The sequence below is a fragment of the Aythya ferina genome (assembly GCF_964211825.1).
Source record: "Aythya ferina genome assembly, chromosome: 4".
Taxonomy (NCBI): Eukaryota; Metazoa; Chordata; class Aves; order Anseriformes; family Anatidae; genus Aythya; species Aythya ferina.
This window is the reverse complement of record NC_140300.1, coordinates 24,790,476-24,813,768: the sequence shown is the minus strand read 5'-3', so window position 1 is coordinate 24,813,768 and position 23,293 is coordinate 24,790,476. Positions and strand designations below refer to the sequence as shown.

The 23,293-nt window shown below is 43.2% G+C and overlaps 1 protein-coding gene across 17 annotated transcripts in view; it reads left to right on the top strand.

The window, feature by feature from the left end:
• Window positions 1-23,293, top strand: part of APBB2 (amyloid beta precursor protein binding family B member 2) — a 159,618-nt gene that overhangs the window by 10,289 nt on the left and 126,036 nt on the right. For 15 of the 17 annotated variants that reach the window (XM_084516510.1, XM_084516503.1, XM_084516506.1 and 12 more), the window contains exon 2: window positions 4,823-4,962. The gene's annotated coding sequence lies outside the window, so the exon portion shown is untranslated. Of the gene's footprint in view, window positions 1-4,822; window positions 4,963-19,407; window positions 19,458-23,293 lie in introns of all 17 variants that reach the window. The other 2 variants (XM_084516512.1, XM_084516513.1) reach the window with 1 other exon arrangement.

The following is a 23,293-nucleotide window of genomic DNA, read 5'->3' as shown; positions in this document are numbered from 1 at the left end:
CTTAAAAAACACCAGAAATGGCTTCAGAAATTGAACTGTTGTTGTAGAAAGCTCTCTGTAACAACCAAGCTCAGGATACTTGCTTTCTCGCCTCAGAGCAGGTGTGGTCTCTGTGCTACTATTGCACATCTCATGGTATAACAATTTGTGTTGAAAACACCTTTTTTCCTTACAAGATAGAGAGCAAAGCATTCCCACTGTTAGCATGGGGTTAACGTCTTTTAATTACGTGCTTTAAATACAAAGCGAAGAGATGTTGGATAAAACTAGGGCTCAGGAGTGATGGTAGCACACAAGTTTCTTCAAGATTGCTTTTAGCAAAAGGGATCTGTTAGGCTAGATGTTTGCTGGTAAGTGTTATCACTTAGCTCCTTTTGTCTTGATTTAACTAATCTTACCTTTAGCCTGCATCCTGTTTCTGTGTAAATCACTAGTTGCTCTTCTGTGAGCAACCACCAGCTTTGGGATCATATGACTGCTGAGGAACTCTTGGTGTTTGAATTGTGTGTGATGTCCCCTTGCTGTGTGCAGCACTGCCTGTTTTGTTGTTTATTTTTTCTGTGAATTTCTGAGCTGCTGCTCTTAAGATGAGCTTTTAGGTGGAAGCCTATAGTTGCTTCTCCTGATAAGCTTGGCACATAAGCCCCGGAGAACTTCACTATGCTGGATGCATTCTCATGCTCTCGGGTATCAAAACTGGCTTAAACCTTTCGGTTTGATTTCATGTCGGTGACCACTTTGCACAAACACATGCTTGGGTCACCCTGGGACAGGCATGTGGAAGTGCTGAGGGGAGTGGCGTGCCGAGGGGAGCTGAGAGGAGGATGCCCCACATGCCCCTTCCCCAGCACGGGGCAGTTCAGTGCCTCTTCCAGAGCCTCATGGCAGGGCATCGCTTCCCTGCTCTAGAAAAGGTTTGTGTGACTTAAGCACAAGTTGTTTTCCACTCGTACATCAGCCCTATTTGTAGAGAATTTTGTGGGTTTTCAGTGTTTTGCTTTTTTTTTTCCTTCAGCCTTGAAAGAGTTTTTAAACTTCCACCCTGCACATTGAAGTATTATTATTACTATTTTATTTATTCTTTGCTATTTCTTGGTTTTGGTTCTAATAGAACATGAACCAGTGCACAAGTTATTTATTTGCTTAAATGGTAGCAGCCTCGGTGTGTTTGCAGCGAGGTGTTGTGTGTTTACAGAACAAACAGTCTTGTAATATGTAAAGTTTTAAAACAAATATCGAAGGAAAGAATAACTAAAAACATGAAGGGAAATGGGAAAAATTGCAACATAAGTTTATCCATAGCGAGGCTGTGCCAGAGTAAATGACTTTTATTTCTTTGTACCTTGAGCTGTGAGTTGGGTTAAGTGTGTTACGTTTATCTGGTCTATAAGGAAACATTTGTTATGGCATGAAGAGGAAAACGCTGAGCCACGGGTGCTAAGGTGATGAAAGGCCTGGTTAAAGGGGAAAGAGGAGGCTGAAGAGCAAAGGAGCCGCCTTGGCTGGAGGAGGACTCGTGCTGGGATATCTTCACAAGAGCTTTGGCAACCAGAAGTTAGGAACGTGCAGAAGACGTGTTAATCTTGCTGGTATTCAGCGAGATGTTTGTAGGCATGGCGATGTATCGAGCCGCTATGTAGCGTGCTGCTGGGGTCTCGTCTAGGAAGAAGTGAATAATATTGATAGTGAGAAGGATGATTTGAGATTCTGTGTGAAGGCAGCTCCTCGTACTGAACACGTTCATTGGCTTTGGCCCAAGTGGTACCCAGCTTTTCAGGGAGAGATGCTCTGAGCTTTCTCGTCTCATGTTTTCTCAGGTCTTCCCCAGTTTCCTTTCCGGCTTTGCCTCAGTTTGCCTTGGTTTATCACACTTTCTCTTCACAAAGTAGCACAGTACCCTGCTATGCTCAGGATCCCGGAAAGCTGGTTGAAGCTAGACTGTGCTAATGGGCTTTGGAAGCAGCATTCAGGGTAACTTGGGCTGCTTTACTCGGCCTGGGAAAGGGAAGGACCTCTATAAGGCCTATAATCCAAAGATTAAAGTCTCTATAAGTCTATAACCCAAAGGCCTATGTGTAAGGGCTCTCTCTATACGTCTGTATATGTCAAGGTCTATATATAAGGTGTCTATAATCCAAATATTTGGTCTTTGGACTGCCTGTGGCTCCATATTTTCCCAGGCTGAGGATGCAGCTTCCGATGTGGCCTCTCATACCTTGCCGTGAGGTGGATTCACAAGGCGTTGGTAGAGCTCTGGCTTTTCCCTGCTTGCTTCAACGCAAAGACTTGAGGAAGGACTTGACTGCTTATGTGATTATAGTAACAGGACATTAAACGCAGGCGGTTACCTCATACGTTTCTATTAATTAAATGGTGTATTTGACTGTGAACTAAAGTAGACTGTGAGTAACCTGAAGCCCCATTGGGTTTCAGGCTTAGCTTGTGCTTTATAGTTGTCTGTCGTAATAAATAAATATATAAATAACACACATAATCTTCCTTCCTTGATTTTTAAATGTCAGCACAGCCCTACTTCTGTGCAAGTGATTTTATCTTTAAACATAGCACCGGGGAAGGATGAGTAGTCCTAGGAGCAGTGTTTGGAGGTCAGTTTGAGCCGCCCTCCTGCTTAATTCTGTAAGAGATGTTGTCTCCAATATCCTCAGACCTATGGGTCTGAACGGTTTAGGATGCTGCTATTCAGTTACCACAGGGATTTTGATGGTCTGGGAAGATGTTTTTACCTGCCAGAAAACGACTTTGTTCATTTTACTTAGCTCGTGAGGCAGCATCAGGGTCTTGGTTTGGCTGTGGGCTGACGGTGCCTGAGCACCAGCCGGGTTGGAGCGCCTTTTGGACAGCCTCTCCTGGCAGACAGGGTGACCTTTGTAGTTTGAGGATATTGTTTTTCAGATGTGTGCTTTTAGGCCTAATGGCTCAGCTGGTACTTCTTTAAAATTGATGTGTATCCAAGAGCTAAGTCAAACTGTGTGTCTGGGGGCTGAATTAGGCTGCTGAAGGATTGAGGTCAGGATACTCTTCGGTTGCAAATATTTTCTCGTTAGCTTTGACAAGTAGTGTGTCTTCTTGCCATAAAGAAACTGCAGAACATGAGGCAAAATTACTGGAAGCCAAAGATTTATTGACTCTTAGGTTTTTTTTTGTTTTTTTTTTTCCGAAAAGGGCTCTAGTGCTCTGTGGAGGAGGATGGCTGTATTTGGACTCAAGTGCCCAGCGTCTGCTTACTGACTGCAGCAGTTGATGCAGAGCAGCATTCAGAAGCCACGTGGCTTTGCGTGGAAAGCAGCAGCACAGCTGGGGAAGGTTACTGATGGCTCTGTACACGATTAAACATGGGCAGAGTCATGGAAGAGGTGGCACAGAGCAGAGGAGGCACCAGCACGTGTGCCATTTGGCTCTCGTTCAGCCTTTCCTGGAGGGTTGGGCCATAAACTTCTCTCCTCCATCTCCCCCTGCAGATTGTGCTCCCTGCCAAGGAAAACTTAAACCTGCAGAGTATTCTTTTCTGTGCAGACATACCTTTTGACTGTGATCATGATGGAACATCTCCCTTGCCATGGGTAACCTTTTGCAGCACTGCTCGTGTCCCTGCGTGAGCACAAGTGTAGGAAAATATTAATAAAGGCTTTCCAGCTGCACCTTTTTTTTTCCCCCTCCAAGGTGAAGTGCATAGGAAAGTTCAGTGTGGCTGATGTTCTGATTTTTTTTAATGTTTTTGTAAAAACAAATAATTCAAGCTTGCTATTAAATGCCCTTTGATTTTCTTTCTTAATTCATCTGGTTGTATCCAACTGCCTACCTTGTATTCTTAGTGTTGTTTGGGGAAAGTTTTATATTTAGGAAAACACTTTATTGTCAAACACTTTTAACATAATATTAAAAAAGAGTGAGAGATAATATTAAAAATGACCAATACTTATGTTGTGAAGGCAACTGTGTTTCACCTTATGAGACATCAGAACAACATGGGTGTTGGGGGTTGTGCCACGAAGGTGCCCGTCTCCAGTTCCCCACGTAACTGTGTAATTGTGTTTCATCACGAGAGGGCCTGTGGATGTTGGTGGTGCTGGGGAATTCAAGACGTGCTCTAATGTCTGGTTTATGCCAGGATTCCTGCATATATTAAATAGTTGGTAACTGCGCTGATGCGTTTTGGGAGGCGGCTTGAGTAATGCTGTGCAGTCGGCGGTAAGCTCAATATGCATCTGCCTTTTCTTCCTGAGTCACAGCGGGATGGGAGATGTAGGCGTCCCACGGCTTCATTTTCCATAGCCTCTGGGGAGATTTCTCCACCTCCATCCCTTCAGAACCTTGGAGGGGTGAATTCCTGTCTCAGCTCCTGCCTGGCTGCTGCCAAGGATGCTTTTTGTGGTGCTGTGCACACCCCCCTTCCACAGTTACCTGGGTGGTAGTTTGATCTGTTAACCTGGCTTCAGTTTTGGCTTTCAGATGGAAGCTGTAAGTGCTGTGGGTGCCAGCATTGCTGTTAGAAATGGCAGCTGCTGGTCGTGTAGATGATAACTTGCACGTTGGTGGATATATCCATGGATGTGGTCTGACATCCAGGAGTTGGCACAACTGAAATTTGTCTGGCTGGTTACTTGCAGTTCATCCCTTTTTTTTGTAGAGAATCTTTCTCTTTAAGATGAGAAAAGACTTCATAAGTGACCTGGAGTCACCAACAGAAAGAGCTGTCTAGGCCCTGCTTGAAGTTGTTTAAGTGTTTAATCATTTTGTGTTTAATCAAGTGTTTAATCATTAAATGTTTAATCATAAGTGTTTTTTTCTTTTTCCCCTTCAGTGATCACTTTGGTCAGAGCGGAAGGCAAAGCCCACCAGCTTGTTTGCAACTCAAGCAGCTGCACTGTTCTGGAGGACTGCTTCTGGCACTCTGCTGAGCTGGGGCTCTCCAAGTTGAAACGGGAAGATTTTCTTGGAAATGTAAGTTAGGTGCTTTTGAGACTTGCCTGATTCCCTAAAATATGTGCAGTTAAAAGTTTGGTCAAAGCTGTGATGCATCAGTATGCTTAAATGAGAACAAAACAATGTTTGTGGCTAAGGGCTGCATTTCATAAGTTTCCTGTTCAGTTCTTTAAAAGCATTGATATTCAGCTACTTGGTTCCAGAGCTCTTTCCTCTCCTTAATGGAAAAGTTCAGTTCAGGTGGTTTTTTTCATGCCTCGACAACTGCACTCATAGTTTTAAATTAATTTACAGTAAGACAGGTCAAAACAAGGGCAAACAATTTGGAAGGGAATTTTTAGACTTTTTTTCTCCAGACTTTTTTTTTTGGGGGGGGGGAAGAGGGTAGTGGTGTTTTTTTCCTTTTTTTTTTTTTTTTTTTTTTTTTTTCTACAGAGAAACCAGACTTGAGGTTTTAAGGCAAAGGTTTAGGCAACAGCAGAACAGCAGTAGTTATGTCCATCTCATCTGCAAGGATACAAGGAAGGTGCTGCTGTTAGCTCTTCCAAGAGTTAGTAGTTGAATCCAAAAAAAGGCAGGTTTGGAAACCTTCAAAGACCACATTCAGGCTAAATATAATTTTATATTCATGCTGCTTCTTTTCAAGAGCTTTTATTGCACATCACTGAGAACAAGCAGAAAGAATATGTGGAGAAAAGAAACGAACAATAATGTGTATGTTGTTAGAGCAGAGTAGAACGTGATGAAAGTGGTACAACTCCTGTTACCCATTTCCACTTTTTTTGGCCAAACTTGGCAGGGATAGTTGCACAGCACCTAGGAAGTGCAGGAGGAGGTGAAGCCAAAATGTAATTTAGTATAATAGCAGACTCATGAGACACATTTATAGTTTATAAATATGTATATGATAAATACAAATATATATGCATTGCAGATAGTGATGAATTCAGTGCCACCTCTTACTGTTACAAAATATATATGGCCTGTATAAAAGCAGATTGTGGAGCGGGACTCCTTTCTGCTTGGGGCTGCTAACTGAGGGCATGTATACTGAGTGATTAGCAATTTGGGAAGGGTGTTGCTTATGTCACTTTTGTGTTGTGCAGTGGTGGGGCAGCTGCGGTTTAATCCGTCTTGGACGTGAAGATGGTAGTAGCCTTCTTAGCTCAAACATAAGTTGTATAAATTTGTACTTCTGAAAATCTTATCAACTGTTAAGATAAAAGATACGCTGTGATAAGTCTGAATTGCTGCTGAAGGAATAATGATGAGAGGAAAAATGGAATGTTAGATACTGTTTTAACTTAGCAGCTGCGGTTTCTGTGATAAAGGCACATAAATCCCTTCACATGAATCAAACCACAGTTTAGGAATTCTTTTAAATATTTTGAGCCCGTTTTGATTATGTATTTACATTTAAAAATACTTCAAATTCCAAGAGGAAGTTTTCTTCACTCTTCCTGATGCTGTGTGAAGTCCTTTGAGAGGAAAGGAAGGGAGTGTTCAGAAAGCTATTTCTGACATTAAAGGGCTTCAGAAATGCTGAGTGCATAAAACCTTGAATTTGCCTTTTGGGAGTTTGCGTTCGCAGGACGGGAATGGTTTAATTTAGAAGTCAGTGGTCCGTGCAGGGCCAGGGGAGGCATGCACATGTCTGGGGAGCCCATCAGGCTCTGGCATCGGTCCCCAGCCCTGCTCTGCTGGAGGTGGGACCGGCAGGATGCTGCCACCTGGCCCAGGGCTGGCCACTCAGCTGAAACCCATCCCCAGAGCTCCCCTCCTGCCCAGTGTGCCACCAAGCTGAACAAATTCCAGTGCTAGTGGAGCTTGTAATCAATTAGTCACAAGGCAAAAAGGATGGGAAAGAAATACAAAAGGCAATAGCTGGGCTTCTAGAATCGGCAGGGACTTATTAAGGGCCATGTGATTGACAGCTACTCAGCACCTTCATTTGTGTGTGAGCAAGCTGTGCCAAAAGCATCCATAGCATAGGTTGCACATATGGAATTGACTTTTATCCCCACATTTAACTATTTGCACATCCAGGGATATTCTCTGCTTCGAAAATAACCTGACCTGTATCGCTGCTCTCTCCAATGTAGGTGTTTTTCCACCTCATTCCCCAGTAGTTTCTGGTCTATGCATTCAGACTAAATGTGGTTTCTTCAGATCCTTTAACTTTGTCCTTATCTGATTTACATCAGCTGCCTGAGGAGTTGTGAACTCCCCTCACAGTTTGTACTCAGCATGCTTTTCTTTTTAAATTTTTTTTTAAAGAAGGTAGATGTGAAGTGCATGAATCAGACTCCAGAAGCGTTTCTCCAGCGCCTGCTGTCTATGCATGAGAAGGGAAACCAAATTCTGGAGGGAAAAGCTGTCATTATGGCAGCAGAAATAATTTCTGATTGAGACTTGCTATTCAGATGCTTCTTTTATGTTTCCTATTTCAATCTCTAGCAGAGTCTGTGTATTATATGGTGAATTAAATGGCTTTTTAATAAGCTTGTAACTACTATCTCCCAAACTCTGTAATTTAGACACTTCTGTGAATAATAGCACATGATGTATAATAGCATGTTGCCTTCAGTCTTCTAAACTCTAATAGAGGGCAATGCTGCACAAATGTATAATTAATTAGGTCTTAATTTTTAGTACTTTGCAGCCTACTTTATGCAGATATCTTTATTTGTATTGCAGTGCAATTGAATCACTGGAATAATTAATCTGCTGAGGAGTTAGGCTACCCAATTACGATAGCAGAGAGAATAATAAATGGATCCCCACTGGAAGTTATTTTTGTTTTGATTGAGTAAAGCATACAGGCAAAACTGGCAAAAGTCCTCAGTTTTTAACTTTGGAACTGGGTTAGTACACACATGCACACCTCAGGGATCTCTGCTGTTAGTTTCTGATGGAGCCCTGCCTCCACAGCACGGCTGGTGCCTGAATGGGAGCGTTGACCCCTAGCTTCTGCCCAAGACAGCTGTGTAAGGGCCACTGTCACCCTGCTGTAGTGGGAAGAGCAAATAGTTTGTTTCTGGACAGGACTAATGAGGCACTGCAGTGGAGTGGGATCTGCCCGTGCCTCAGGTCCTTACAACGGCTGGGATTTCAGGCACGTTGAAATGTTCTCCTTTAGAGTTATGGAATGGTTTGTGTTGGAAGGGACCTTAAAGCTCATCAAATTGCAACCCCTCTGCCGTGGGCAGGGATACCTCCAACCTGGCCTTAAAATCTAACACTGCCAAGAGGTGAGTGTAACTGGGAGCAGCAAGTGGTGATGTGCTTTCTGTGACTGGAGCTGATGAGCTTCTAGAGGAAACAGCAGATGGTTTTCAGTTGTCTCCTTCACTGATGACACTTGTGTCTTCCAGCCAGGCAGACCTGTTGAGTGTTGGTAATTCACTGTTATGCAGGAAAAAAGGAAGGAAATTGCAAACTATTTTATGTACATAACAGTCTTGTTGATGGCATTGCACTTCTAGCATCTATACTGAAATAATTGGTGTTGAATTATTTACTTGTTGATGTTCCATCCCCCACGAGGGATTGTCTTAGCGCTGCTTGGTGGATTATTGGAAGGTAGCCACTGAGCATTTTTCCAAAATATGGAGTGGCTTTCATCATACTGAAGGACTTCAGTTCAATGGAATTGGTAACAGGAGAGTGAGAAGACCTGGTTGTCATCTTGCAGTTGGCACTCAGATAATAACTGTGTCTTTAGTCATGCAAGAAAATGAGGAGGCCCACCCAGAGTCCAATGGCTTACATTTCCTGAGCTGATGTCTCAGGTCAAGGGGACTTTTAAAAGGAGATCCTGGGAAGAAGATGGGATTTGAACGATCTGGAAGAGGTTACCCACTTCAGAAGGTAACAGCCTGGAAAAGCAGGGACTTGGACAGCAGTGACGGTTGCTCTCCTAGGACAGGAAGGCAGATACTTGGGCCTAACATGAATGTTAAATACTGCATAATGCAAAGTAAGGTTTTTCGTATATCCTGGCTCTGTAGTGATCCCTTTGGGTAGAAAAACTGTTTTGAAGCAGTTGCCACTAAGCCTTGCTTTAGTCAGCTGGTGTCACAGTTTCCTAGAAGGAGACGTGCATAGGCCCAAATTCCCGACGGCTCCATGTGTCTCCGCAGTGACAGCAGCTGGAAAACTGCAGGGTTCGCAGCCTGGAGGAGTGGAGGCTGGAGGTTGATGGCTGTGCTGCTCTGCCTGGTGAAACCCGAGGACACGAGGCTCGCTTCAGAAGCGTAACAAATCTCGATGGCTAAATTCGTGGCCTCCAAAGACAACTTAATTACTTTCTCTGTGTTCAGAGCTGATTGTATTTCCCTAGCTTATGAAATGCATAAAGCCTTCATTTTTCTTCAGTGGGAAATAAATTCTTCTGGTTTGCTCTCAGAGGGCAGTGAGGTGCTTTAATCTATGGGGTATTGATTTATCTAAACTTCAAGCCAGGACATTAAGTTCTCTGAGAAAATAGATCTTTGCCCACGCATGGCTCTAAATATATACTTCCTGAGGTGAAAGGGTTGAGTTGTCTTTAGCAACACATGCACTACTGAGATAATCATTAAGGAAACTGTACATTCTCCAATGCTTAATATCTAATTCTCAGAACAATTTAAGCTTTGGGCAATTTATGTGGAGTGTCCTGTTGAGTCCTTTTTCTGTGGAGCAACAAAAGGAGGAGGAGAGCTCTGTGGCTGGGGTAGATGGCTTCCAAAAAGGTCTGTCAAATCAATGGATAGGAGATGCACTAAAGCATCATCGAAGTCCGTATTCTAGAGCTATGTAAGAGGTGAGTCTGAGATCAGACAGCACTCAAAGCAAAGCTAACTTGCTCTGAGCAGCTCTTGGGTGCTGTTTGTGTGGGGTGTCTTCCCCACTTCTATGAGTGTCAGAGGCTCCAGTGGGCTGCGCAGTGAACAAACACTAAGCCACAGACTCTCCGATCTAAAAGCTTGCATTTTAAGGTTGACTGTATGGTCTTCTTTCTGGATCTTGGCACTGCATCTTCCTTAGAAGGTCCTTACTTCTTTTTCCATTTCCAGAGCCAGACACGTTGTCTATTCCTGAAACCACGTTGGCTTTAGCAGCATCTGTTGGGGTGGCTAGCACAGCATGGTATTCTAGAAGAGCCTGCACTATTGTCTTCGACAATAGTTAGAATAACATCATTCGTTATCTCAGTTCTGTTCATGCAAGGCTATGGAATTTGTGGTTCATTTTTTTTGTTCTTTTAAACCATGGCTGCATCTTGAATATGGATTTCTGCTGAGCCATTCCAAGTTCCTTTCTAGAGTTAATGGTTTATTTAAAAATCATAAGAGGTTTTATAACGAAATGTACAAGTTTGCATTTGGTGTGTATTAATTTGCATTTGTCACTACTGAATTTCACTGCTGTTATTCCTTGTCCATCCATATCGCTTAATTCTCTCTGAGAACTGACAGTCCCTTCAGATATTGCCTTTCAGCATGTCAGCTGCTGATGTTACTGCCCTTAACGTCTCACTCCTCCATCCTTGCTTTCAGTTCATTGAACTATGAAATACTTTAAAACACAAGGGCATGGGAGGCAGGCTGCTGCAAACCTTTGCTGCTACTCACATTGAGCCTTTATTTTCTCACTGTTGCTGGTGATTTCCTAACCAGGGTTTAGTATGTGTGCATCCCTCTACCCATTCATCACCTGGGAAAGCACAAGTGGTAATCCCTGTTTCCATCCTCTCTTGACTGGGTAGGAAACACAAAGCACACCTTGTTCAAAACGCTTCAGGAAATACCGAATCTCAAAGCTGCTCTCAAAAATCGCTGTGTGTTGTGGTTGGCCAGGGTCTTTTAATGTAGTGACCAGAAAAATTTGGGCTTGATTGCCAGGTCTTGGTGGTATTCCCAGAGCCAGTCCAGTATGGGTTCATTTGTGCTTTTAATTCTTCTTGTAAAATATGTCTGTATGAATAATTGTGTGTGTAATGCGGTAGCTCAAAGAATAAGGAGCAATTCAGGCAAGTAGTCCAGAGTCTTGCCTTAGTGACTAGTTATTTAAGAACTATGAAAAATAATAATTTAAAATAAATGTTTTAACTGAGATTAACTTATTTTTTGTCTTTGGCCAGTAAATGTCAATTGCTTTAGAAACATGGAAAGCTTGGGTGTGTTCCAACCTCATCTTTCAAGCCTTTCTTCTTCCTTTTCCGTCTTTACTTAGCTTTATGCCAAGAAATACATCAACTCTGGTGACTCAGATGTGAGAACTCTATTTCCTTTCATTTTTAGTCCACCTCTTATATACATGTGCCTATATACTATTAACTTCTAAAAAGCCTCTATTTAGAATTAACACTAATCAGTAACGATGAAAGCGTGTGGTTAATTCCATGGTTAATTTCAACTTGTATTAGTTGAAATTTCTGGAGCGTGGGTCTGATGTGCAGTGAGATGTGGCTGCACAGCTGGGCACCGGGCAGATGCTGGCGAACACTCAGAGCTGCAAAATGGGAGTGTTCAGCTCAGGTTTCCAGCACGGTGCTGGTTCCCATCCCCTGGTCCAAAATTGCTCGTTATGACTTTGGTATCTTTAGATAGCTGACGGAAAAGCACATGCTTTGAAATACAGCTTTACGAGCATTTCTCTGTGCTGTAGTCCAAATTTTCATGAGTGCTGCGGAGATAGTTGTGTTACTTTTTATTGACCCACAATGGCATTTTTATCTCAAAATGTGTGCTCCCTATCCTGAGGAAACAAGGCTTTATGGTTCTATTAAATAAAACATCACATCAGAATCCATACACATGTGGTGAATGTGGTGTTACGCTGGTTAGAGTTTGGCTTGATGAAAGCATCACTTGACATGTAGCTCTGGTTTTGGTGGGTACGAGCCTTAGTTTTTGAAGGTTCTTATTTCTCCTGTATTCAAATGTTAAAAGATATTTTGGGGTAGCTTCCAACAATAAAATTAAACTGACTGGCTTTCCTGTTAAACTTCCTGTGCTTCCTGCTTCTGTTCTGGCTTAAAATTAATGGTGTTAAAAAAACACCCTTTCTTGTGTCATTTCTACTTACGATTTTAGCCAGAATGTGAAGGCAAGGAAGCATTATAACACTTTAAAAAAAAAAAATAATAATAACAACAAAAGAAAACAACTAAAAACCAACCAACCAAAACAAACAAAACACCTTCAGCATGATTACCTTTTTTTTAAATGACAGCCAGAATTTGAGGTTTCTGTCACCCGTTTTTATATAAAACGGGTATAAAAGGCTTATCCTTCCACACATTAACATCTCAGTGCTTATACGGACAGAGAAAAAAAATGAGTTAGTAAGAAAGAGCAAGCAGTCAAAAAAAGGACGCTCTCTGTAAAAATTACTTGAGTTGATGGAAAATTGGAAGATTAGCCCAGGTAATGGCATGTGTGTTAATTTGGGGAAGTTTTATCAAGCAATGTGTGAGCACACTGCTGGGATTAAATGGTGATTGAGCATTAGTCAGTAATTCTATACGTGTGGGTCAAGTATATGCTCTTGAGTTGTTTCTGTATATGGTGTGCTGATCGTACCCATTATTTTTGTGCTTTCCAAGACAGTAGCCACTTTCTTTCTAATTTAAGTCGTCTTTTCTTAGGACAGTCAATGCCAATTACTTCAGAAGCATTGAAAACATGGTGTGTTGCATGAACATCGTCCTGGCTTGTGTTTGTGATTCTCCCTGTGCAGTTGCGAGGTGGTCATTTAGGATAGGACAGTTATTTCTTTCCTTTGCAGTGCTTGAAAATTGCCTGTTTGGCATTTGGTGCTGCACAGTACAGATGAAGGTGTCTGGAAAAAGAGCATCATGGCAATTTTTGTTATAATAATGTATGCTAAGTGAGAAAAGTGAAGAGGAATCCTGCAAGCAGACTCTTGCTCTGGAATACCTTTACTCTGAGTTTTCAAAGCTGAAGCCCAGTCTGCACTTTCTTCTTGAGAAGCTGTAGGTCAACTTCCCAAATCTCCCCAAACGCACAGCTACAATGCTATGGGTAGGATGTGTTTCTGGGAAATTAAAGCCAACACACAGCAGAAGTGTGGGAAGGGAAGAAATTAAACCCAAACTTTAACAAGGGTGAGGGAATTAGGAAGGATTAAAAAAAAAAAAAGTGAGGGTCATTAGTATTAGATATGTAAATTAGTGTAATTTCTGACGTAGGCTTTATTTGTTGGGAAGTAAAGCAAGAAGACTTCAGGCAGCAAGATACAGAAACACAGCAATGCCAGCAGCTTGTGTTCCTGACTTTGCATCTGGATGCAAGCAAGCACAGCAGTAACCCCCTGGCTGAAATTATTGCAGGGCTGTAAAACATTTCCAAACAGCACTTTGAATTTGGCCCCACTGGAGACGAGAACAGTTACAGTTCTGCGTATGCCCTATCTCAGCGTCTTCTCCTGAGAGCATGGTTCCAGAGTGTGGTTTTTCTGTTTTTAAAGGTTGTGCTCAGGCACGGATCGTTTTAAAGGTTTTAAATGCAAGAATGGAAGAGCAGTGCAATGTAGTAAATGGGGATCTAGGTTAGGACACCTGAGCTGGTTGAACCGAACCTGTGCTCTGGGTGGGTGACAAAATTGCACTGACTTGAGTAGCATTGGGCTTTCACACAGTTTCTAGTCTTGGCCAGCGATGCAGGGGATGCAGGGCAGGCAGTGCTGCTTCCACGTGTGCTGCTTGCCTGCCATTCCTTGTGCCTTGCCCCATCTCTGCAGGAGTGCCTCTTGCTGCATTATGAGCTGCTGGTGTTGGACCCAGAGGGCCTGTCATATCCTGACCATCCAAAATGTTTTTTTTTTTTTTTTTTTTTCTAAAGGGGAATACAGGGAGAAACTAACAAACCTCCATCACTTTTTGCAATGCCCTTATTGCTGGTCAATAACCCACCTATGTACCACGTGCAGGCTGCCAGCTGTCTGAAGAGGTGTGTGCACTTTCTTCCCTTGCCTTGCTACAGGATATGTTTCATTTCATGAAGCTGGTACGCTGAAGTAAGAATTAGGAACTCACAGCTTTTATTTTTTAATAATCATCAGCAACAAGCAACTTCATCAGTCTGGGCTGATGCTGTGGCAGGGTGCATCTGCGCTTTAGAATCAACCTCACTGGTGTTTCTAATGTGATCCTGTACCCTAGTTGATGTCTCTTGCATTATTTCTCCTTTTTGCATTTAAGAGACTGTTTAAAAGAAAAGGGTTTATATGTTAAAAAAAAAAAAAAAATAATCACTTGTAACGAGTCACTTGTCCAGGTTTTCTGTCCTTTTCATTTTTATAAGGCAAATAAAGTTGTAATGTATGTAAACAACACTTGGACTCTACGATAGTATTATTTTATGGCACTATGCCTGAAGGTCTTTAAGCCTTGCTGTTTTATAAATTCCATTTGGGTTTCTGTGGGGGGGAAAACTGCTGATATATTCAGTGAATCTAAGGGATTAAGGTGAGGAGGAAGCTGAGTCTCCTCAACTGCGTGTTGGAGTTTTAGAAACACTAACAGGACGATGTGAAAGATGTTAGGGAACAATCTGTTCTCTGTTACAGTTTTAGAGACCTCCAGTGAAAGAGGGCTTTTTTTGTTTCTGCACACCCTGAGGAATGCACTCTTGTATAGGTGGGGTACCTTTGAATGCTTTTAACAGCTTAATCGGTGCATAAACAAAACCACCCCAAAGGCTGCTTTGTTAGTGGAACAACAGTGCTTGTGTGGTATGCCTTTCTGGCTAGGTCTAAGCAGGGGTTTTCTGGAGGCCTTTTTGCATTTTTGGTGGTAGCCCTATGAACTCAGAGAACACCCCTGCTGCGTTCCTTGCTCTTCGGTCTTGTCACTGGTCAGTGCTGTGAAAGCCGTGTCTACAAGAGCATTTGCTCATACCTTTTTAAGGTTTGACACGTATGTCTCTTCTTGGCAGTTTGCAGGGGTACTTTTCTTTCTGTTAGGTTGAGATTTTACAGTGTTGTTCACAGCAGTGCACACCAGCGTAAGCTGGCGCTTGTGGCGAGGATGCCTTGTGGGCAAGCTGCGAGCGTTAGGCTACAGCCTTAGCACTGCGGGCTGCTGCCGGGTTAGACTTGTGTGCTGGGAGCAACTGGACGTGTTTCACGGCTTCTGGAGAAGCTAAGTGTTCAGTTCCCCAGGGTGAATTTCCTTGATTAGCTGTCAGACTCTTTAACTTTCCAAAAGCTGGTTCTTATCTGATAATACAAAACGGAGCCTGACTGTTCAGGTTGGTGCTGGGAAGCAAGGAAGACTCCCTGTTCCTGCTTGTGCTGCAAAGAAGCTGGGCACCCGAGGTATGTGGCTTATGAAATGCTTCTGAGAATTGTCTGAATGTGGTTTGTTTCCCTGCAGAGCATCAGGCCGTGTGGTGGATTCTGGACCTGCTGCTACATTTCAAACATTATCTCAGATGTTAGAAGAATCTAAATTCCTGTAATGCAAATGTATGGCTCTAGTGCCTTCACACTGCTTACAGCTGGCTTGCGTTGTTTGCAAGGCCAGCAGAAGCACAGAGGGACCACTACAACCTCTGCATCCAAACCCCTAGTGGAGAACAATGCACCAAAACGTTGGTGTGGTGTTCCTCGTGAATAGCCCTGCTCATGCACTGATATTTATTTATTCATTTTTAAGGTCTCAGCCTGGGTTTTCTGTGGTTGATTAAAATTGGCCTTGCCTTTTTTTCACGTAAAGCAACTTGACGTTTGTTAGCTGGGACAGCTAAAGTGTGCGTACATGTGCTCTCCTTTCATTGCAGCTGTAAGCTAGAGATATTTTCTGAGGGGTTTTGGGGCCATTTTTTGATGTGGAGCAGTTTGAACTGTGCAGGGATTTTCGGTGTGTCCAAGTGGTTTCTAAATACTCTGAGCCACTGGTTAGCAGTGACATTAACTCTGTGTTAGGAGGAGTTCTGAGCAGTTCAGGAATGAAGTTGTTGGAGCAAAGAGAGGAGCATTGGCACAAGCAAACCAAACAAATGAAGACGCTAGCTAAAGTATGCTGCAAACTGAAAAGTGGGAAGGGATTTGTTTTTAAAGGACTTAGTTCTTTTACAGCCGCTTTGAACAAGAGCCGAGGAAGAAGACAACAGGACTTGTGATGCTCGTCTAAGCATTTTGCAGCTGACAGCATTTCTTTCAGAGTAACTCCCATGGCGTAAAGAGCTAAGTACCAGGCTGGCGTAACTGCTCAAGATGGGCAGGGTGACAGCTGGCCACTCTTTTGCTATGCACATGCAGTCTTTCATCTTATGGAGAGCTTTCTGTGCTGTAAAATGAGGACAGGAATCATCATCTCCCCTTTTTTACCATCATCTCTTGTGTTCAAAAGCCTATGTCCTTGCATAGGTTTATCACACTACAATATTTCGTGCAACAGAAGGTTGGCTTGTGAGTGTCTGGACAGAAACGGAGTGCTTTTTCCTTTTAATGTATATGATGGTGGATTGCTAAAGACGCTTCACTGACATTTGTACCTTCCAGTTAGTGAAGCACACTGTGAAGACCAGAGGAAGAGCTAAAAGCAGGGAGATCCTGTTGTGTTAGTAGTGATGGTGATCTTTCTACTGCTGTGATCCTGGGAGACCCATCTGCTGCTTACTGCTGGATTAAGGTTGCTATACTTGGACAGAACATATTCCAGTCTTGCTGTATCTCACAAGCTCTTATTTAAAGAAATTATTCTACTGTGTAATGTTACTCTTTACAAGTCTGAAGTAAGCATTTTAGCAAAACTGAGTGCTCATTCACTGGCCTCGACAGCCCACAGAAACCTGGTGCTTTGCAAGTGTTTTCTGTTCCACAGAACTCCCGTTTCCCTTATTTTTTTGGACTGTTTCCCAGTATTGCCGTTTCATGCTCTCCACATCCAGCGGTGAGGTAACACAGCGTGCCTTTGTCCCCGCTCAGACGGTGCCGTTTTGGAGTGGGAATCGGTGGGAGGAAGTGGGCGGCTGGTGCTTGCAGGCCCCAGGAGGAACGGGGCAAAATGGTCCCCATTGATGGGGCCCTGCTAGTGAATACCTTCCCAGGTCTCTCACTGCTTGATTTTTCTTGGCTCTGTGAATTGCCTGAGTTGCTGAAAGCTGCTGGCTCTCAGTGCTCAAGGGTGTTTTGCGTGGTTGAGCCTGAGGTACCTCAGGCGGCTTCCTTGCCATCTTGGGGCTGCTTGTCCCCCTGCAGCCCATCCAGGCTGGTCCTGTGTCGATCAAGCTTTTGTGGCAGAAGGCTTGTGTCCTGTGGTGAATAGTTTGAGCTGGCATGGCAAAAGATGACTTCAAAGACAGAGCAGCCCTCAGGTGTGACTGAGCAAGGGTGCCTTGGCTGCCTTCTGCGCCATCCGGCCTCTGGGCATGGAGAAGGGGAATGTGGTGCTGTGGGGTTCGTGCTGTGCTATGCTCAGGGTTTGCTTTCCTCTGGTTGCTTTAGGGCTGTCTTGCTACGAGGTAAACCGTCAAGTATTCTTGCTGGACTTGGGTAGTTCTCAAGGTCCTGTTTAGTTTCACTTGGGAATTGTGAATGTATTATAAAGCTTGCAGCAGAAAGGGGGAGGATTTCCTCTCTCCCTGTTAAAAATAGTCTGTAGCCTAAGGAGGAATCAGAATTCCCAGAAGCTTGACTCAATGTGCTGGGCAAAACTCATCCTGCTGCAGGCTTGCTTGTGGCCTCCCAGGGGGAATGGGTTTTGTACAGCCTCTAGCAGACTAAAGGCCACGGGGAGAGTAGCTGCAGGGGGGAAAGTGGGAGAGAAATAGCCTATAAAAACCAGCTGCAGTTGACTGAAATAATTTCTCTGATAGTTTGGGAACTTAGTCTCTGGTATTTGAGGCTAAAGACTAGTTAGTGCCTGGGGCTGGTGTCCTCTTTGGAAAAGGATGTGTAACATATATCTTAGTGTATTAGACTTCAATAGTTGGAGGTGCTCCCTGCAGGCCTGTGGTGCTTACAGGAGGCAGGAGCTGCAAGGGAGCCAGCCTAGCCAAAGGCTGTTCTGGAGCTGCAGTGTTCCTAGCAGCAGCACCCTGTTGCAGCTCTTCCCAGATTAATTAGCGGTGTTTAATAATGAACAGTGCTCCCCATGATGGTAGCGGTACTCCTGCAGCAGGTACTGGTTCCCCACAGTGTATCCAGTCCTTGATCCCTTATGGGAGAACAAGCTTGAGCCTGTTTCCTCTGCACAAGCTGTATTTCAACAAATAGGTGAGATGATGTCAAAGCAGAAATGCAATTCTTATGCATTTTGCTTGTTGTGTAATGCATACCTGGCTCTAGTTTTTGTAGTAAGTCTCACTGAACAGGGTAACTTACATGAGTATGCTGTTACCGTGTTGGAGAACATCATTGTTCTCCAATACAATTGAGAACTCATGGTTCAGTAAAGACTTGGCTCTATTTAAGTCAAGTCTTTTCTTATTACTTTACAACTCTTTCTTTTTTTTAGTGATTCTACTGTTTCAGACCATGGGGAATGAAAACATTTGAAATACGAACTGCAGTCCTCTCACCAGTTACCATAGAAATCTAAATAAAGAGTGCTTTGCAAATAGTGTAAATATAGCACTTTAACAGCTCTCACTTTCTTAAAAAGACATGCCACTGCTCAGATTTCTGTAGGAGTGGATCAGGTAAGGGGCATTGCATGTATTCAGAATAAAAGTGCTGTAGAAATGCTGCGTTAACACTATTTGCAAAGTATTTTCAATATTAGAAAACTTTTCTGTTTCTGATTTTCATATCAGTTTGCTGTTGAGATTAGCAGTGATAAAAGAGACCAGAAAGGATGCTTTGTGCTCTTTTATAGAGTTGCAAAGCACTCAAGATTGTGTGGATTGTGAACGAGTCACTTACAGAGCTGGTCCTGTAGTTCCAGTGGGAAATGAGACCTGGTGACATGCAGAGGAGCTTAAAATTGCAGCCAGAAATTCAGGATATTAGAAGCCTGGAAGTGCCTGCTTTTCTGGGCACCTCTCAGACCCTCCCCTGCTCTCACAGCACTCGTTGTACAGCTCCAGAGGGGAAAAAGGAGGGAGTTGAATTTGGATTTGGGCTGCTTTGTGCTCTGCAAGTGGCATGGCAGTCCTCAGTCTGGTCTGATCTCAGACACGCTGGCTTGTGACCCAGCATTGTTAGGAGAGGAGAGCTGTGCCAGGTTTTCCCCCTGCCCTGAGGAACACGTGTGGTGCGTGTCTCCTCTGGTGGGAACTGCTGTGTGCTCAGAAGTGCTGCGAGAAGATTTGCTGCAAGAGCAAATCCTGTCCATCTACCTGTGGCAGCGTGGTATTCTCATCACTTTTCATTGTTATCAAAGTAAATATGAAGGCGTTTTCTGAAAGCAGTCACTGATTTCAGCAGTCTTCATGTGCTTTCAGTCATCTGATATCATGTAAATCACTTTCATATTCCATTGATTTTTTTTTCTTTTTTTCCTAGGGCTGTCTGGATGGTAGTAGGAACCTCCTTGTAGAAAGGCAGCTAAGCATGTAAGAATTTTAAATGAGTTTCCATCTGGTGTTGTTTTTGGCTTTGTAACAGGAATAAAAATGTTTTGCATTTTTACAAAGTGGAGGATTTTTTTTTTTTACCCTCCTGATAATTAAAAATTGGATCTGAAAAGCAAAATGGAAATTTACTGATTTGCAGAGCTAGATATCTGAGCTGTGCCCTTACACTAGCACACAGCTGGGAGTCCAAAAAGCATCTGCACCATATGATGGATGGGCAAATGTGGCTTTTTTTTTTATATATAGAAAAATCAGAGCTGATACAGCTTTTTGCTGCTCTCTGAGCAGTGTGGAGGTACTCCTAAGATGCTGTGCTCTTGCAAGCTTCTTAATTAGCTTTACCAGTCATCTCTAATTAAAACAAATTACAGTTCCTAGGTCTACATCAGGTTCAAGTGTTAGGTCGGATAATTCTGTGCAGTGCTTCCTTGGGTGTTGACGCTTCCATTGCTACTTAACACCCTGGCATAGGTTTGGAGAAAACCAGGCAGTAATTCTGGATTGGCAGGGTATTGATGCTTTCTGGAATTCCTTCCTTTTTTTTAATTTTTTTTTTCTTTTTGCAGCTTGTGCTCATCACCTTGTCCTAGCAACTCTGTCTGGATGAAGTGGTTGGGACTTCTTGTCTGGGGAGAGACAAGGCTTTTGCAGGGTGTTTGTTTGTTTGTTTGTTTGTTTCCAGTTTTGCTGCATTTGTCCTGTGGTCCAGAAAAGCAGACACCTTTCTAATGAGTGGGATGATATTGCATAAGGACAAATGGGAGATGATGACTAATTTTTCTACATTTGTTTTATAACTTGACACTGGGAAGGTTTAATTGAGCAGGATTTCAGCAGGCTTCAAAATTCACTTTGGCTGTGCTTTGTCTGAATGCTTTTTCCATCGCTCTTCCTTCAAACTGTTTTCTTCCCTTTCTGATCCTGTTTTATGGTTCCAGAGGCTTCAGGTTGCTTCAAAGGCTCAGGTAAGGCCAAAACCTGGCTCTTGTATTTATCCTGATGCCTGCACTGTGCTCTCCCCTTGAAGATTGTCAGCCCTGTAGGCATAAGTCACAGGGCTGAGATCCTTGCTTTTTGAGGGCAAAAGGATCTGGGGGACATTTTCTTTTTTAACAGGATGCAATTGGTGGTGTTTTGAGTCCATCTTCTTGACATTCTGCCAAAAGAGAAATAGTTGTTTCACTTGCAATTTTACCCAACCTCTGTGATGAGGAAGAAGCTGATCTGAACTCCGCTGTGTTTTTTTAATTGATCTACAATTACACTTTTTTTTTCTTGTCCTGCTCTCTAAAACAGCCAGCTCAGTAAATCTAGCATCTATTACAGTAGTTGCCTAGTGGCTGTGTTTTTAAATGCTTGCAAAAAATAGTAGATGGTAGAATTGAGCTAAGCACTTCTCTCCTTAGATCTGTGCTAATATGGGGTTGCACTTCTTTTCCTCCACCAAGTCATCAAAATTGAAGGCAGTTCTCATTAGAGATTAACGTGATAAAGAAAAGTTGAATTTAGATATAACGCTGCCAACTAATTACAGGCTAGCACTTGTGCACTAATATAAATCTTGCTTGTTTATATGTTTAATTGCATTTGAAATAATCTCAGCTATAAACTACTATTTTTTTTTATTTTTTTTACTTAAGACCTGCACATGGCGTTTGTTGGTCTGCTTGTAGCTAGTGGCTATTTTTCTTTCCCTCCACACAATAAAGGAATTTAACATTTAATATTTAATACATTTACTATTTATTTTTCAGTTTCTTCTTCAGTTATCTAAGATCGAATGTGTCTGAGGTCAGGGGCTCTGCCTGTTTCTCTCTTCAAAGGAACTGAGATTCGCAAAACAGTGCAGAAGTGCTAAGCCAAAGGCTGGAGAACAAAGATGAACATCTTAAGTCCCCAGCTTCTGACTTAAATGAAAGGAGGGAGGTCAGTGGAAGCTCTGCCTCCAAAACTCATGAGCCGTGTCCATGAGAAACACAGAACTGACTTAACGTGATGCTGAGAAATGGGGAGGTGGAGTTGTGCTGCCTTCCGAGATACAATACCGTTTTTTTCCTGTATTTGTTTCTTTTTTAATTATTATAAATTGAAGTGTTACTTGCAATCACTGAACTTTGCAGCCACTTGGTTGTAAGAAGTGCACATGGTTGTGCAAGCCATGTAGTTCTGAGCGCTGCAGAAATAAGGGCTTCCACTGAAATGCTTCAACTTTAATTACAAGGAGAGAGAGAGTGAGCGCATATTGGTACAGAAGGCTCTCTGGGAAAGGAGTTCTCACAGAATTAAGAACATCCTTTTAGCCAAATACCTTTGTGTGGGAGGAAAACTAATGTTATAGCAAAGCTGGTAGGTTACTGCTGAAAGGGGCTATCCTTATTTTATTTATTTATTCTTATTTCCCTGTGCACGTTGTGTGATGTGGCCCTGCCTCCTTGTTTCTGCCAGTGCTGGCACTTTTTTTTTAATTCAACGCTAGGAATTAAATACACCATCAGGGTTTGTCCTACTCCTTCTTATCCCTTGGGGTTCTGGTGCTTATTTCCCTGTGTAGGACCCTGTACAATGAAATGGATACAGAAGCTCATACAATTCTTTCACTGGGCACAGCTGCTTCAGATTTGGGGTGCATTGGATTTCATTTTTTCAGAAATATCACGAGTTTCTTGGGATGCTGCAAGAGTGGTCTGTCAGGGCTCCTGAGAGCTGGAATTGAGCAAAGACATTAAAATGCATTGGATGCTCATCTCGTACACTTTGCAGTAGGTAAAAAGGAAGCTTTTTGCCCTTGAATCCTTAGTGTCTTGCAGCGTATTGCTGCTGCTCGTGATCTGTGCTGCTGGCTGGCTGGTAGCCCTGCTGTGTTTCACGCCTGTGCTGCTGGTGTGGATTCCCAGAGGTACCCAGAGCGGCCGGGTTTTCCTTCAGTGCCTCCTGCCTGCGTCCCTGTCAGGAAGAGAAATCCCCTCTGTGCACCTAACCCCCTCCCCAGCAGCAAAGTGGCTATTGAGCCTTTTTCACTGAAGCTGTTTACTTTGTCAGAGGAAGACAAATACACACTGATTACCACCACGCTGATTGCACGGTGCCATTCCCTCAGTCACTGTAAATTGCAGCAGTTCTCTCCCACCACCACCAGCTCAAGGACCTTTGGTACCAGACTGGCCCTGAGTGTTGCAGACATCAAATATGTACTTGTTACTGCAGAAATCTGCCAGAAAAGAAAGTGTTGCAAAACGTGGATGGACTTTGAGAATCAATGTTACTAAAGCTTCTTTAATGCAAGGGCCAGACGTGTGTGTAAGCCCTTGTGCTGTGCAGTGCTGTGGCTGCTATCAGCTCTAAATCAAGCACTGCATTTGACAGCACTTCTGCAGCCAGCTCTCGCAGCTGTAAGACTTGTGCAACTGCAGCAGTGTTGTACAGGTTTTTCAGATGGTCTAAGTAAATGCATCTTCGTGGTTTTATTTAGTTCTTGCAGATGTTGTCCTGAAAGGCCCTGGTTATATCCTGTAGGACGCTGCGCATCGCTTCCTGGAATTGCTGAGGGAAGATTGTGATTCTTGATGTCTTAACAATTGATCAGGATTCAGCAATTTTTCCGGACCTAAAGCAAGAAGTTGAGCTCAAACTTGCCCACAGCTTGAGCATAACCCAGTAAGGATTTGAGAATCAAACTGCCCCGTCCTCAGACATCTGGCTGCTGGGAATGGCATCTGTCAATTGCAGTGCTCACACTAACGAGCTGGTGCAGCAGTCACTTGAAACACGTGCCCTGTAAGGAAGGTGGAAGCTTCTTACACTCTTCAGTCATGGGC